This window comes from Ursus maritimus, unplaced genomic scaffold (genome assembly GCF_017311325.1).
Source record: "Ursus maritimus isolate PB19 unplaced genomic scaffold, ASM1731132v1 scaffold_3, whole genome shotgun sequence".
Taxonomy (NCBI): Eukaryota; Metazoa; Chordata; class Mammalia; order Carnivora; family Ursidae; genus Ursus; species Ursus maritimus.
Genome location: NW_024425563.1, coordinates 11,811,976 through 11,826,362, shown reverse-complemented (window position 1 = coordinate 11,826,362; position 14,387 = coordinate 11,811,976).

The following is a 14,387-nucleotide window of genomic DNA, read 5'->3' as shown; positions in this document are numbered from 1 at the left end:
TTCATGATCTTATCTTGGTATCTATTCACCATCTACTCCATCTCCATCTGTCCAATGTCCTATTTGAAATTACACCAATGCATTATACTTTTATTTTAACTCAAGGGGAAAGAATCATCATTATAACCCCCGTGTAAGTAATAGATTGGCCAATTTACCATATTACTAAATGTGGTCAACCTTTTCCTAATTCTTTTTTGTTTTTCAATCTCCCTAAACACCTTACTTGTGCACACCGACTTCTTTCAACATGTTTTTTTGGATAATTCACCCCATAGTTCAGCAAGGGCTACCAGACAGCTTACATGCTGTCTCACTCTGTCACACACAATATTCTAGAAGCATCACTTCATCAACACCACTTTCCTCTCTTAAGAGGCCCCAAATCACCACAGCAACATTTTGGTGTGGTCTCCTTTTTCCTTAATGTGGCTTGGCCCTCAAATATCCCACTTATAAAGAAACAGATCTCATACACTTAGAAAGAACAGAATAACCCTCACTAGGCTTGTCAGGGAGATGTTACGTCTGCAGTATGGACCCCATCCTCCCCAGCCTCCTGCGCCCATCACATCTGGCCTGCTCCCTGAGAGAGGGCTCATCCTAATTTGAGTCTGTAGTCCTGCCTATAGATCAATCAACAGACCCCTTCATCTACCAACGCTCATCTGTTTGTTTGTTTTTTTCTTTCATATTTTAGCTACACTTCTGTTCCCTGGAAAATTATGTTTAGGATTTGACCATGGATCTTTCTTGATTTCCACCGATTTCTAAGCAACCTAAGCAATTTGCAGTGTTTGTTACCATGAACCTGCCTGTTCAGTATATACTCTGCCTTGTACTTTTTGCTCCTCAGTCCATCTTCTGCCTTATAATTTGGCAGACCCAAGTTTAATTTCTGGCATGAATATTGACTAGCTATGTTAATTTGGACAATGATTTATGTAAAAGAAAAGTCCAGATAATCTCAGTTCCACCTTTGGCATTGATTGAGGATTTGATATGTACCTGTTCCTTTAAATATCATATTTTAAATTTTCTCCAGCTTCCTCAGAGGTCAACCCTGTAATATTCAGGGAGGTTGGATATCTGACCTGGGGTCACACAACTCAGAAATGGTAGAGCAAAAACTTGAACCTAAGTCTGGTTATAAATTTCATGTTTCTCCATTAATCATCTTCCAAAGGCAAGAGGGGATTCAGGAAAAGAATCTGGGCTCCTGGGAAAGCTTCTCTTCTGCATTTATAGCTTCTCTAACTGGAACAGTTTTCTACTCGATCTTGGAGTGTTCCAGGAGGCTCTAGGAAGGTAGCTCATCTGTGAAAGAGAAATAACGTAATCTGGCAGAAGCCAGTTATTTTCTAGAATCCAAACTTCTGAGGGCGAAGTTCCTGCTTACAAGATGGCCTTCTGAATGTTCTCATGGTTGATTGAACACCAGCTGCATCTACTCTGAAACATCCATTTAACGTGACTAGGAATACATGCCAAGAGGTTAACCTTGAAGGAAGTCAGGTCCGGTTGAAAACGAGAATAAAAACAATGGGTATTTCCCATTTTCTGTCCGACAATGCTCACTTTTCTTTTCAAGCATGAAATCAAACGTGATTGATTCTGAGAATCATTCCTTTATTTTACTCCCTCCTGGCTGAGTTGGAGGCTCTCCCTCTATGCTGACACCACCCCCCCCACCCCCGTGCATGACTCTGTGGGGGACCCTATCACTTTGGGCTGCTCCCTGAATCAACCCCTTCCTCCTTGCACTGTGAGCTCCATGATGGAAGAGCCTGGACCTCATCTCTGAATTCTCAGTGCCTAGCATAGGGCCTGATGCAGAGTGAGTGCTCATTTGCAGTTTGTGTGTGTGAAAGAGGGAGAGAGGGAGGGGGAGATGGAGGAGCAGAGAGAGTTTGGGAATTGGAAGGGTGGAAGAGGAGAGTAAAAGAAAAGAGAGAAAGAGGGAAAATGGAAAAGAAAACAAGAGGAGGAAGGAAAGTTAAAAATAGATGAATTCAGTGAAACCACTCTGAGATATTTGGATCCAAACTCCATTACCTACCTGGCTCCCACATGTTTCCCTAATAAGAGATGGTGCTTTACATCCCTGAGTATAAGCTTTAATTCATACCGTATCTTAAAGCTCTTATCTGAGTATTCCCCTTTCTTCAGGGATGGTTACCCTAAATGGTTATAGGCTTTAGGGGCAAGTCTGGGGAAATCACACTGAATATATTTGCTATGGTATCACAGGGTCCTGCCTCTGGTGCTTCACACTCTGGTGCTTCTCACTCTTTTATTCACACCATTTTATATGATACTGGAGTTGAGAGCTGGTTCAAATCGGGAGACTGGGCGAAGGGATCATGACTCCATTGGAGTAGCTGATCTCCGCCTTCACCTTCATTCTTGATTTCTTTCAGTTATGTACACTAAGCAGTACTCTTGTTGGTTGCCCATATATCTTGCCCCATGAATATCGTGTTCTGTTTGCCATATCCAAAGATGCAGTTCAAACTCCTCCTGTTTGCCATTTTGACCTTGCTGCTTAATAGAAGAAGTATGTGCACTTTGCATCAGACAGTCAAGTGTTGCCATGTGGCCTCTCCCATTCTGGTTACCTGTATCCCCTTACCATTAGGAAGCCAAGTTCTATAACAGCATCTCCTAACAACAGCCTTAGCTGATGTTCTCTCTAACCATACAGTTTTATCACCTTACAGAGCAGAGTATCCTCCAAGCCTCTCTCCCAAGCAATACAGCCAACTGGTGGTTTCTCAGTCTTATATAATAGCCCCGTTATACATTTCTACTTTTCCAAGCCTTTTGATCCTTTTCTTCAGAGTCTTTGAAGGCAATTTTTGGCATTTCTACTTAATTTAATGAAGGCTGTCACTTTTTTCAAAATTCTGTGAGTCAGAAAATAGCATATATTAGACCTTTTCCCCCGGACCCTGGGGAAGGTTTTAATCCTGCATGAAGCGGGAGTGGTTCCATATCAACAAACTCTCTCTTGTTCAGATTTAAGTTTCAATCACTGCTTTGATCCACCACCCTCTAGACTCACTCCTGGGCAGGCTTTTCTAGTGCTTGCTAGTGCATGTTAGTCAGTTCTTGCAGAAACTTTGATGTGTATCACTCCTCTGTTAGCAGTTTGGGCTCTTCCCTAGTTTATGTGAAGATTAAACCTAATTTGTGAATCTGGTGGAAGGAGAAGAGATGGATACAGATGCTGAGGAAGATAGCATTGTCAGATAAGGCCTGTGCGTTATCTGACCTCTTACAATCCTAAAGGAATGGAGGGAGCGTATCTTTCCAACAGGGGAGTGCATCATTTCTGCAGATCAAGAGAGTTCAGAGGAATCTGGGTGTTCAAAGCTCTCACCTGTATCTACCTCAAAATCCTCATACTGAGGGGTGATACACACTGAGACTGAGGGGTTCCACTCATTTCCTATCAAGGCCCTGTCTTTGGAACAGGAGAGTGTGCAAGGCTAAATGAGCCTTCTTTGAAATGACATTACTTTTATAATTAAATTCTGTGTCTATTCTTCACTCTGTCAGTCCTTTGACTACAGAGAGTGAGTGTCTCTTCAATGTTGTCACCGAAGACACTGGGAGTCTCACGCTTAGCTTTAAAAAGAGCTGAGCCTGCCATTTTCTCTCCTAAACAATAGCATTTCACAAAATATATCAAATTCCATTGTCCTTATAGCTACTATTTTCCATGAACCTCTCAGATACTAGTCTACCAGAGTGAAAAATCTTAACAATTGCCTTTAATATATCATTGTAATCATTCTAGGGTCTATCGAAACTGCCAATGATTGACTTCTGACCAACAAGTGATCCATCTCCAGACTCCCCCTCATTTGTGCCTGCTTTCAAGACCACTTCCAATACCAACTGCTTTAGACTGGATTCCTTAGAAATGGTCTAAGACAGGGATTCCTGAGGAAGTGATTTATGGGGGGAGTGCTCTCTGGAAAGGAAGAGCAAGGAAAGCAGAACAGGGCAAGGAAAGAAGGCTAATTAAAGATGTGGTCTCAACTGGGGGCTAGTTCAGCCTCGTCCCATAGGACTTTTGACAAAGGAATAGCTCCACAGAGTTGGTCTCATGTTGAGACAAATGTAATGGCTTTTTGTATCTCTCTGCCAGTCAGTCTTTCTCTGGAGAAGTGGGGGTTATAAACTTCCTGTGTGAGGGGGCTCCTGTCCAGCCAAGGGCAATTCTCTGGAAGAGGAGCAGTTGGCTGCCCCCAACTCTCACAATAGCTGGGGGATAGTTCAGTGAGCTGGCAGAAGAGATGCTGAGAAGGGGGTACCAAAACTTCCATTTCCACAACAATTTCCAAAAAGTCACTTAAGAGAAGACATAGTTTTTTTTTATATCTAGTGAGAGACAGATCTCATATACAAATGGAATTGTCTTAAGTAACTAGAGAGAAGATTCCAACAACAAGCAAATTTCAAGGGAGTTATAGATAATTTAGTTGCTTGTGTGTGTAAGGTTAGAGTCAGATTAATCTTTATAAAGTTAGAACAGTTTTTGTTGTCTTCAGTACAGCTGTTAACATCCTATTCGTAAAAAATGAATAGAAGATAAAAGTAAGTTTTTAAAAAGTTCAAGCCAACTCTCTTAATTCTAGAAAAGAGAAGTCTTTATTTAGTGGTGAAGAAGAGAAAACAGATTTAAAACCTGGTCAATTTTCAAAGAATGGTATTTAGTGCTAAGCATATGGAAGAAGATGCCTGGAAGTCCAGGGAAATAAAGAGAACATTGGTGTAAATAGGTGATTTTGTGAGAAACTCTGCTTTAAACCATGCACATTTGTGCCTTTGAGATTAATAGAAAATAAATTTGGGAGAAAGCGTAGTGAAAAAAATGTTTCACCAAAACTAGACTGTCTCAGCATACTGAGGACAATGGCCAGGAGATAGGGGATTATCTGTCATACCAATATATCTATGGCTAGAGCAAGGAAAGGTAAACAATGTCAAAAACAGTTCTAATATCACTGTGAAGTTTTTAAAACATTTCACAAATATAAAGTATCAAGGTGATTATTGTATTCTGTTAAATCCAATAATGTATATATCCAGTCTAGATACTCTAAGACCAAGACACAGCAGCCCACCACTAAAGGAATTTGAAGCATCTGGTTCACTAAAGACAACAAAATACCCCCAATCCAGCTCATCGTCCTCACCACATTAACTGAACCCCTCAAACCTATAAATGGACCAAAGAAGAGGTTTGCCTATTTCCAGGCATAAATACTATTTACCTCAGACTCAACTGTTCTACATATAGTGTATAGCATTTAATTTAAAAACATATGACACACACATGCACACAGAGGAAAAATAACCCATTTTTAAGAGAAAGTCACATAACTAAATTCAGAGCAGATCCAGGTATTGGAGCTATCAATGAGAGACCTTAAAACAACTATAATTAACAAGGGAACTCTGCAGACTGACTGGCTAGTTAAACAAGCATTAATTTGTGGGAATTATAATTTTAAAAACCACTTAATGTCCCTAGAAATTGTACTAAAGGCATATATTAAGTGAAGAAATGTTTATTAAGAGAATCTGGCCAGAACATCAAGAGTCTATGGCACTTGAACCATGACCCAACACTTTCCTCCCCCTTCCCAATTCAGTATGATGGAAACTCCACTCCAGGCAGGTACAGCCAAGAACCGTGGGCTCCCTTATCCCCAGCTTCAAGTTAAGTGCTATGGCATTTTCCCAAAAGAGGCATGGGTCTGCCTCTTCCTCCCCCACAACTACATGTTGCAGAAGCTAATTTCTAGGACAGTGCAGAAAATGGTTTGGGACTCCCTGCTTTACTCGGTTTCCATTCATAGAGCAGAGGCTCTACCTCAGGAGCAGCATGTTGAGAATATGAGGGCCCCAATCACCTTTCTACATCCTCACTCATAGGACAGAGTTTCCAAAGCAGGAGAGGCAAACCAAAAAGTTCAAAAACTATTGCTATTGCCCAGCACCCTACAACTAAAGCAGGGTATCACTTAGAAAGGATTGCACTACAGTCTGCAATCCCAGTTACACAGTCATGGCTCAGATATTTTTCCCAGGGGAAGAGCAGCTCTGAAGGTATTTGAAACAGTGTGAGGAAGTTCAAGCCTAAGGGTTCTTTCAAAAACAATAAAGGTTTTGGTGGTGGGCAAAGGAGGAGTCTGGTGACCTCACAAGGGATTCAAAGAAAAGTATAGGGCAGTTAGTTTACCAGAGAGAAACAGAGAAAGAGACAACTAAGAAATGCCTTCCTAGGGTCAGAATAAATGTCAAACTCTGACCTCAAAAATTACCTCTGTAAAGGAATCCTAAGTTAATTGGATCAGACTATGAAGCAATTTATGCCCCAGGACATTGTCGAAGACAATAGAAGAATTAGCCAGCAATCAGTAGAGCCTAATAACTGGGTGTGATCAGGGAAAGAGACAAAGAGAATACTGTTAAAATTACTGTTATATCAGGGAGACTGTGTATATGTTTAAGACGGTGGCCTCTAAGGAGTGACACCAGAGGATACACATTGCTATGGAAATGGACTTCACTAAAATAGTCCAGCCAGGACACTAAACAAATCAACAAGCAAACTATAACAACAAGCCCCTGAGGTGGGGTACCAGTATCCAGAATGTTACCATATAATATCTAAAATATCTAGAATGTCTAGTTTTCAATGAAAAATTACAAGATGTGCAAAGAAACAAGAAAGTATGAAATATACACAACAGGAAAAGCACACAACAGAAGCTGCTTATACAGGGGCCAGATATTACACTTAACAGACATAGGCTTCAAAGTAGCCATTATAGGGGCGCCTGGGTGGCTCAGCCGTTAAGCGTCTGCTTTCAGCTCAGGGCCTGATCCCAGTGTCCTGGGATCGAGCCCCACATTGGGCTCCCTGCTCTGCTGGGAGCCTCCTTCTTCCTCTCCCACTCCTCCTGCTTGTGTTCCCTCTCTCACTGGCTGCCTCTCTCTCTGTCAAATAAATAAATAAAATCTTAAAAAAACAACAACAACAAAAAACAAAGTAGCCATTATAAATATGAAAGTAGCCATATAAATATGTTCAAGGAACCAAAGGAAAAAACCGTTTAAAGAAGTAAAGGAAGATATGTCGACAAAATTTCTCCACAAGTATATCAACAAAGAGATCAAAATTAAAAAAAAAATCAAATGGGAATTCAAGAGTTGAAAAGTATAAGTGAAATTAAAAATTCAGTAGAAGAGCTCAACAGTAGATTTTTAACTGATAGAAAAATAAATTAGTAAACCTGAAGACAGATCAACAGGAATTATGAAACACAAAAAACAGAGAGAAAAAATAATGATGAAAAATGAACAAAACCTCAGATAAATATGGGACTCCATTAAGTTCACCAGCATATATATATATAATGAGAGCACTAGAAGCATAGAAGAGGTACAAAAGATAGTAAAAAAAAAAAATAGTTAAAGAAATAATGGTTAAATATTTTCTAAATTTTAATACCATTAATAATCACATCCAAAAAGGTCAATGAAATCCAAGTAAAGTAAATTCAAAGAATCCACAAACTAAAACATAATAATACATTTTCTAAAAGACAAAAAAAAAAAAAAAATCGAAGCAGCAAGAGAAAAACTTTTCATGTAAAAAAGGATCCCAATAAGGTTAACTGCTGACTTCTCTTTAAAACATTTAAGACCAGAAGGCAATGGGATGCTATATTCAGAGTGCTGAAAGGAGAAAAAAAAAGTCAATAACTATGTTGTACATCTGAAATTAAAACAAACATTGTGTGTAAACTATACTTAAATAATGAATAAACAAACAAACAAATGCATAGTCAATCAAGAATCTTATATCCACAAACTCTTTCAACAACGAAAGTAAAAGAAAGATATTGCCAGAAAAATGAAAACAGAGATCTTATGGCTAAGAGACCCTTCTTACAAGAAATACTGAAGAGCAGCACCTGGGTGGCTCAGTTGGTTGAGTGACTGACTCTTGACTTTGGCTCAGGTCATGATCTCAGGGTCTTGGGATCGAGCTCTGCCTCACGCTCCACATTCAGTGGGCATTCTGCTTGGGATTCTCTCTCTCCCTCTCCCTCTGCCCCTTCTCCCCGTGTTCTCTAAAATAAATAAAATAAATCTTTAAAAAAAAAGAAGAAGAAATACTGAAGAAACCTCTTTCAATCAAAAGCAAATGACCTCAGGCTGCAATTAGAATCCATATGCATGCAAAGAAACAGCACTGGTAAAGGTAATTCTGTAATGATAAATGACAGGGTAAGTGTATATTTCTTCCCCTGCCTTCTACTAACTGATTTAAAAAGCAACTGTATAAAACAATAAGTACATAGTTGTATCACTGAGTGGATAACATAAAGAAATGTAATATATTTCCCAATAACAGCATGAAGGAGATGGGTAAAGGCAGAGCTATTTTGGAGAAAGAAATTGACACCAAATGGCAACTTGAATCTGAGGAAAAAATGAAGAGTACTAGAAAAGGTAAATAAAGTTAATATTACAAATGCTATAAATACATACTAGCTCTCCTTTTTCCTCCCAGGTTCTTTAAAAAATATATAAAGTAAAACATTAAAAAATAAAAATATATAAAGTAATAATTGCAACAATGTATTGCTAAGTTTGCAACTATACAGACACATGTAATAATAGTAAGAAAAGGAGGAATGGGAGAGAGCTACATAGGAGTAATGTTTCCCTAGCTAACTGGCATTGTTAGTATAAATCTAAGTCAATTCTAAGTTAAGATGAACATGGTGAGCCATACAGCATCACCTAAAAAAAAAACAAAAGCACACTTTAAAAAGTTTTAAACTTTAAAAAGAAAACAATCAATAAAGATATCAAAATAAAAAGCTTTTGCACAGTGAAGAAAACCATCAACACATTATAAAGGCAACCTACCAAATGGGAGAAGATAGTTGCAAATGATGTATCTGATAAGGGGCTAATACCTAAAATATATTAAAAAACAATACAACTCAACAACAAAAACCCAAATAATCCAATTTAAAAATGGAAAAAGATCCTGAATAGACATTTTTCCAAAGAAGCCATTCAGATGGTCAACAGACACATGAAATAATGCTCCACATCACTAATTATCAGGGAAATGCAAATCAAAACCACAATAAGATATCATCTTACACCTGTCAGGATGGCTAAAATTTTTTTTTAAATGCAAGAAATAACAAGTGTTGGGAAGGACATGAAGAAAAAGGAATACTTGTGCACAACTGGTGAGAATGTAAATTGGTATAGCCACTGTAAAAAACAGTACGGAGTCTCCTCAAAAAAATATAAATAGAAATACCATATAATCCATAATTCCACTACTGCGTACTTACCCAAAGAAAATGAAAATACTGGGGCGCCTGGGTAGCTCAGTTGGTTAACCATCTGCCTTTGGCTCAGGTCATGATCTCAGGGTCCTGGATCAAGTTCCACATCAGGCACCCTGCTCATTGGGGAGTTTGCTTCTCCCCTCTGACCCTCCCCCCCCCAAATGGTCACGCTCTTGCTCACTTGCTTTCTCTCTCAAATGAATAAATTAAAAACGTTTAAAAAAAATGAGGAAAAAGGAGACAAGATGGTGGAGGAGTAGGGGACCCTGTTTCAACTAGTCCCCTGAATTTAGCTGGATATCTACCAAACCATTCTGAACACCCATGAAATCAGCCTGATATAAGAATATGTATCTGGATCTCTACAAGCAGAAAAACTGCCAGTTGTGAGGTATGAAGGGTGGAGTCGTGAATCTGCAGGCAGATATCGGAAGATAAACAGAAGGGGGAGGGAACTGCCATAACCTGGCGCCTGGGAAGTGATATAACACCAGAGCGCAAAAGTGTCCTGCGCTGGGGTCTGGGCACAAACTTGCAGAGCAGTAGCGGCTGGGAAAGGGCTTTAGAGCAGCCCCCAGACAGGATCATGGAAATGTGGGTGCACCCGGGAGGCTGTGGTTTTTAGCAGTGCTTACAGAAACAGAGACTGTGTGTCCTGGAGAGCTCAGTGAAGACCAGACTATGATTTCTCTGCTCTGGGACAGAGGTTTGGGAAGGCCATTTTTGCTCTGACTCTCAGAAGAGATGCAGAAAGCTGCCAGAGAATAAAAGCTAAAAAAACTGGTTTCCGCTGAGCCCACTCCCCCAACAGGGGGCAGGGCATCTCTGCCCAAGCAGGGTTGCCTGAGTAACAGTGTGGTAGGCCCCTCGTCCAGAAGACAGGCTGGAAGAATAAGAGGACAACAACCCTAGGGCCCCCATAAAACGGGTGCATCTTCTTTGGGTCGTGGTTAATACTTTGGACTCTGTACATTCCCTCAACCTCCCCTCAACAGAATAACTAAAAGGAGGAACTCCCAACAAAGAAAAGAACCAGAGACTATGGCTTCTGCTACAGAACTAATGGATGTGGATATAAGAAAGATGTCAGAAATAGACTTCAGGGTAGCAATTATGAAGTCAATGTCTAGGCTTAAGAAAAATAATAGCAACAATATAGAATCTCTAAGGACAGAAATGAGATCTGATCAGGCCAAACTTAAAAATGCTATGAATGAGATGCAGTCTAAACTGGATACCCTGACATCCAGGGTAAATGAGGCAGAAGAATGAATTGGTGAGCTAGAAGATAAGATGATAGAAAGGAAGGAATTGAGAAGGCCTGGGATAGATAGCCGGAAGCCCATGAGAACAGACTCAGAGAGATCAATGACACCATGAAACATAACAATGTCAGAATTATTAGGATCCCTGAGGGAGTGGAGAGAGAGAAAGGACTAGAAGGTATATTTGAGAAAATTGTAGCTGTGAACTTTCCTAATCTAAGGAAGGAAACAAGTATTCGTGTCCAAGAGGCAGAGAGGACCCCTCCCAAGATCAATAAGAACAGACTAAACCCCAGCATATATTAGCAAAACTTGCAATTTTAGAGCCAAGGAAGCTATCCTGAGAGCAGCTAGGGGGAAGAGATTTCTTACATATGGAGGAGGGAGGAACATCAGAATAATGTCAGACCTGTCCATGGAGACCTGGCAAGCCAGAAAGGGCTGGCAAGACAAATTCAGGGTACTAAATGAGAAGAACATGCAGCCAAGGATACTTTATCCAGCAAGGCTGTCATTCAGAATGGGTGGAGAAACAAGGAGCTTCCAGGACCAGCAGAAACTGAAAGAATATGTGACAATCAAGCCGGCACTGAGAGAAATATTAAGGGGGATTCTACAAAAGAAAAAAGACTCCAAGAGCAATATAGACCAGAAATTTACAGAGACAATCTATAGAAACAGGGACTTCACAGGCAATATGATGGCACTAAAATCATACCTTTCAGTAGTCACTCTCAATGTGAACAGTCTAAATGCTTCCATGAGATGGCACAGGGTTGCAGATTGGATAAAAGACATGACCCATCCATATGCTGTATACAGGAGACTCATTTTGAACCTAAAGATACCTCCAGATTGAAAGTGAGGGGATGGAGAACCACTTTTCATGCTAACGGACCTCAAAAGAAAGCTGGGGTAGCAATTCTCATATCAGATAAATTAGATTTTAAGCCAAAGACTGTAGTAAGAGATGTAGAGAGACACTATATCATACTTAATGGGTCTATCCAACAAGAAGATTAACAATTGCAAATATCTATGCCCTCAACATGGGAGCAGCCAACTACATAAGCCAACTATTAACCAAATAAAGAATCATACTGATAATAATACTTTAATAGTAGGACACCTCAATACTCCACTCTCAGCAATGGACAGATCATCTAAGCAGAATATCAACAAAGAAACAAGAGCTTTGAATGACACAGTGGACCAGAAGGACTTCACAGATATATACAGAACATTCCACCCTAAAACAACAGAATACTCATTCTTCTCTAATGCACATGGAACGTTCTCCAGAATATATGATATACTGGGTTACAAATCAGGTCTCAACTGATACCAAAAGACCGAGATTATTCCCTGCATATTTTCAGACCACAATGGTTTGAAACTGGAACTCAATCACAAGAAAAAATTTGGAAGAAATTCAAACACTTGGAAGTTAAAGACCAACTTGGTAAAGAATGTTTGGGTCAACAAGGAAATCAAAGAAAAACTTAAACAATTCACAGAAACCAATGAGAATGAAAACATCAGTCCAAAACCTATGGGAAACTGCAAAGATTATCCAAAGAGAGACATACATAGCCCTCCAAGCCTCACTCAAAAAAAGTAGAAAAATCCTGAATGCACAAGCTAACCTTACATCTAAAGGAACTAGAGAAAGAACAGCAAATAAAAACTAAACCAAGCAGGAAAAGAGAAATAATAAAGATTAGAGCAGAGATCAATGAAATAGAAACCAGAAAAGCAGTAGCACAGATCAACGAAACTAGAAGGTGGTTCTTTGAAAGAATTAATAAGATTGATAAACCTCTGGCCAGACTTATCGAAAAGAAAAGAGTAAGGACCCAAATTAATAAAATCATGAATGAAAGGGGAAAGAACATGACCAACACCAAGGAAACAGAAACAATTATTAAAAATTATCAGCAATTATATGCCAACAAATTAAGCAACCTGGAAGAAATGGATGCCTTCCTGGAAACTTATAAGGAAGAAATTGACAATCTGAATAGACCAATAACCAGTAACCAAATTGAAGCAGTAATAAAAAATCTCCCAAAAAATAAGAGTCCAAGGCCAGATGGCTTCCCAGGGCAATTCTACCAAACACTTAAGGAAGAAATAATACCTATTCTTCTGAAGCTGTTTCAAAAAATAGAAACAGAAGGAAAACTTCCAAACTCATTCTATGAGGCCAGCATTACCCTGATCCCAAAACCAGGCAAAGACCCCATCAAAAAGGAGAATTACAGACCAATATCCCTGATGAACCTGGATGCAAAAATACTCAGCAAGATCCTAGCCAATAGGATCCAACAGTACATCAAAAGGATTATCCATCACGACCAGGTGGGATTTATTCCTGGGATGCAAGGGTGGTTCAACATTCGCAAATCAATCAACTTCATAGAGCACATTAATAAAAGAAAAGACAAGAACCATATGGCCCTCTCAATTGATGCAGAAAAAGCATTTGACAAAATATAGCACCCTTTCCTGATTAAAACCCTTCAGAGAGTAGGGATAGAGGGAACATTCCTCAATTTCATAAAAACAATCTATGAAAAGCCCAGACTGAATATCATTCTCAATGGGAAAAAGCTGAGAGCTTTTCCCTTATGATCAGGAACACAACAGGGATGCCCAATCTCACCACTATTGTTCAACATAGTACTAGAGGTCTTAGCATCAGCAACCAGACAACAAAAAGAAATAAGAGGTATTCAAATTGGCAAAGAAGAAGTCACACTGTCAAAAGACTTGTCAAAAGTCAAACCCAAAAGACTCCACACCCAAATTACTAGAACTCATACAGTAATTCAGTAACATGGCAGAATACAAAATCAATGAAGAAATCAGTTGCTTTTCCATACACTAATAATGTAACTGTAGAAAGAGAAATTAGGGAATTGATTCCATTTACAATAGCACCCAAAACCATAAGATACCTTGGAATAAACCTAACCAAAGAGGTAAAGGATCTATACTCTAGAAACTACAGAACACTTACAAAAGAAAGACACAAAAAGATGGAAAAACATTCCATGCTCATGGATTGGAACAATAAACATTGTTTATGTCTATGCTGCCCAGAGCAATCTACACTTTCAATGCCATCCCTTTAAAATACCATTGGCATTTTTCAAAGAGCTGGAACAAACAATTCTAAAATTTGTATGGAACCAAAAAAAGGCCTGAATCCCCAATGGAATGTTGAAAAAGAAAACCAAAGCTGGGGGCATCACAATGCCACAATTCAAGCTATATTACAAAGCTGTGATCATCAAGACAGCATGGTATTGGCACAAAAACAGACACACAGATCAATAGAACAGAATAGAGTCTCCAGAAATGGAACCTCAACTCTATGGTCAACTAATCTTTGACAAAGCAGGAAAAAATATCCAATGGAAAAAAGAGTCTCTTCAATAAATGGTGCTAGGAAAATTGGACAGCTACTTACAGAAGAATGAAACTCGACCATTTTCTTACATCTTATACAAAGATAAACTCAAAATGGATGAAAGACCTAAATGTGAGACAATCCATCAAAATCCTAGAGTAGGGAGTAACCTCTTCGATATCGGCCACAGCAACTTCTTTCATGATACATCTCCAAAGGAAGGGAAACAAAAGTGAAAATGAACTTTTGGGACTTCATCAAGATGAAAAGCTTCTGCACAGCAAAGGAAACTGTCAACAAAACAAA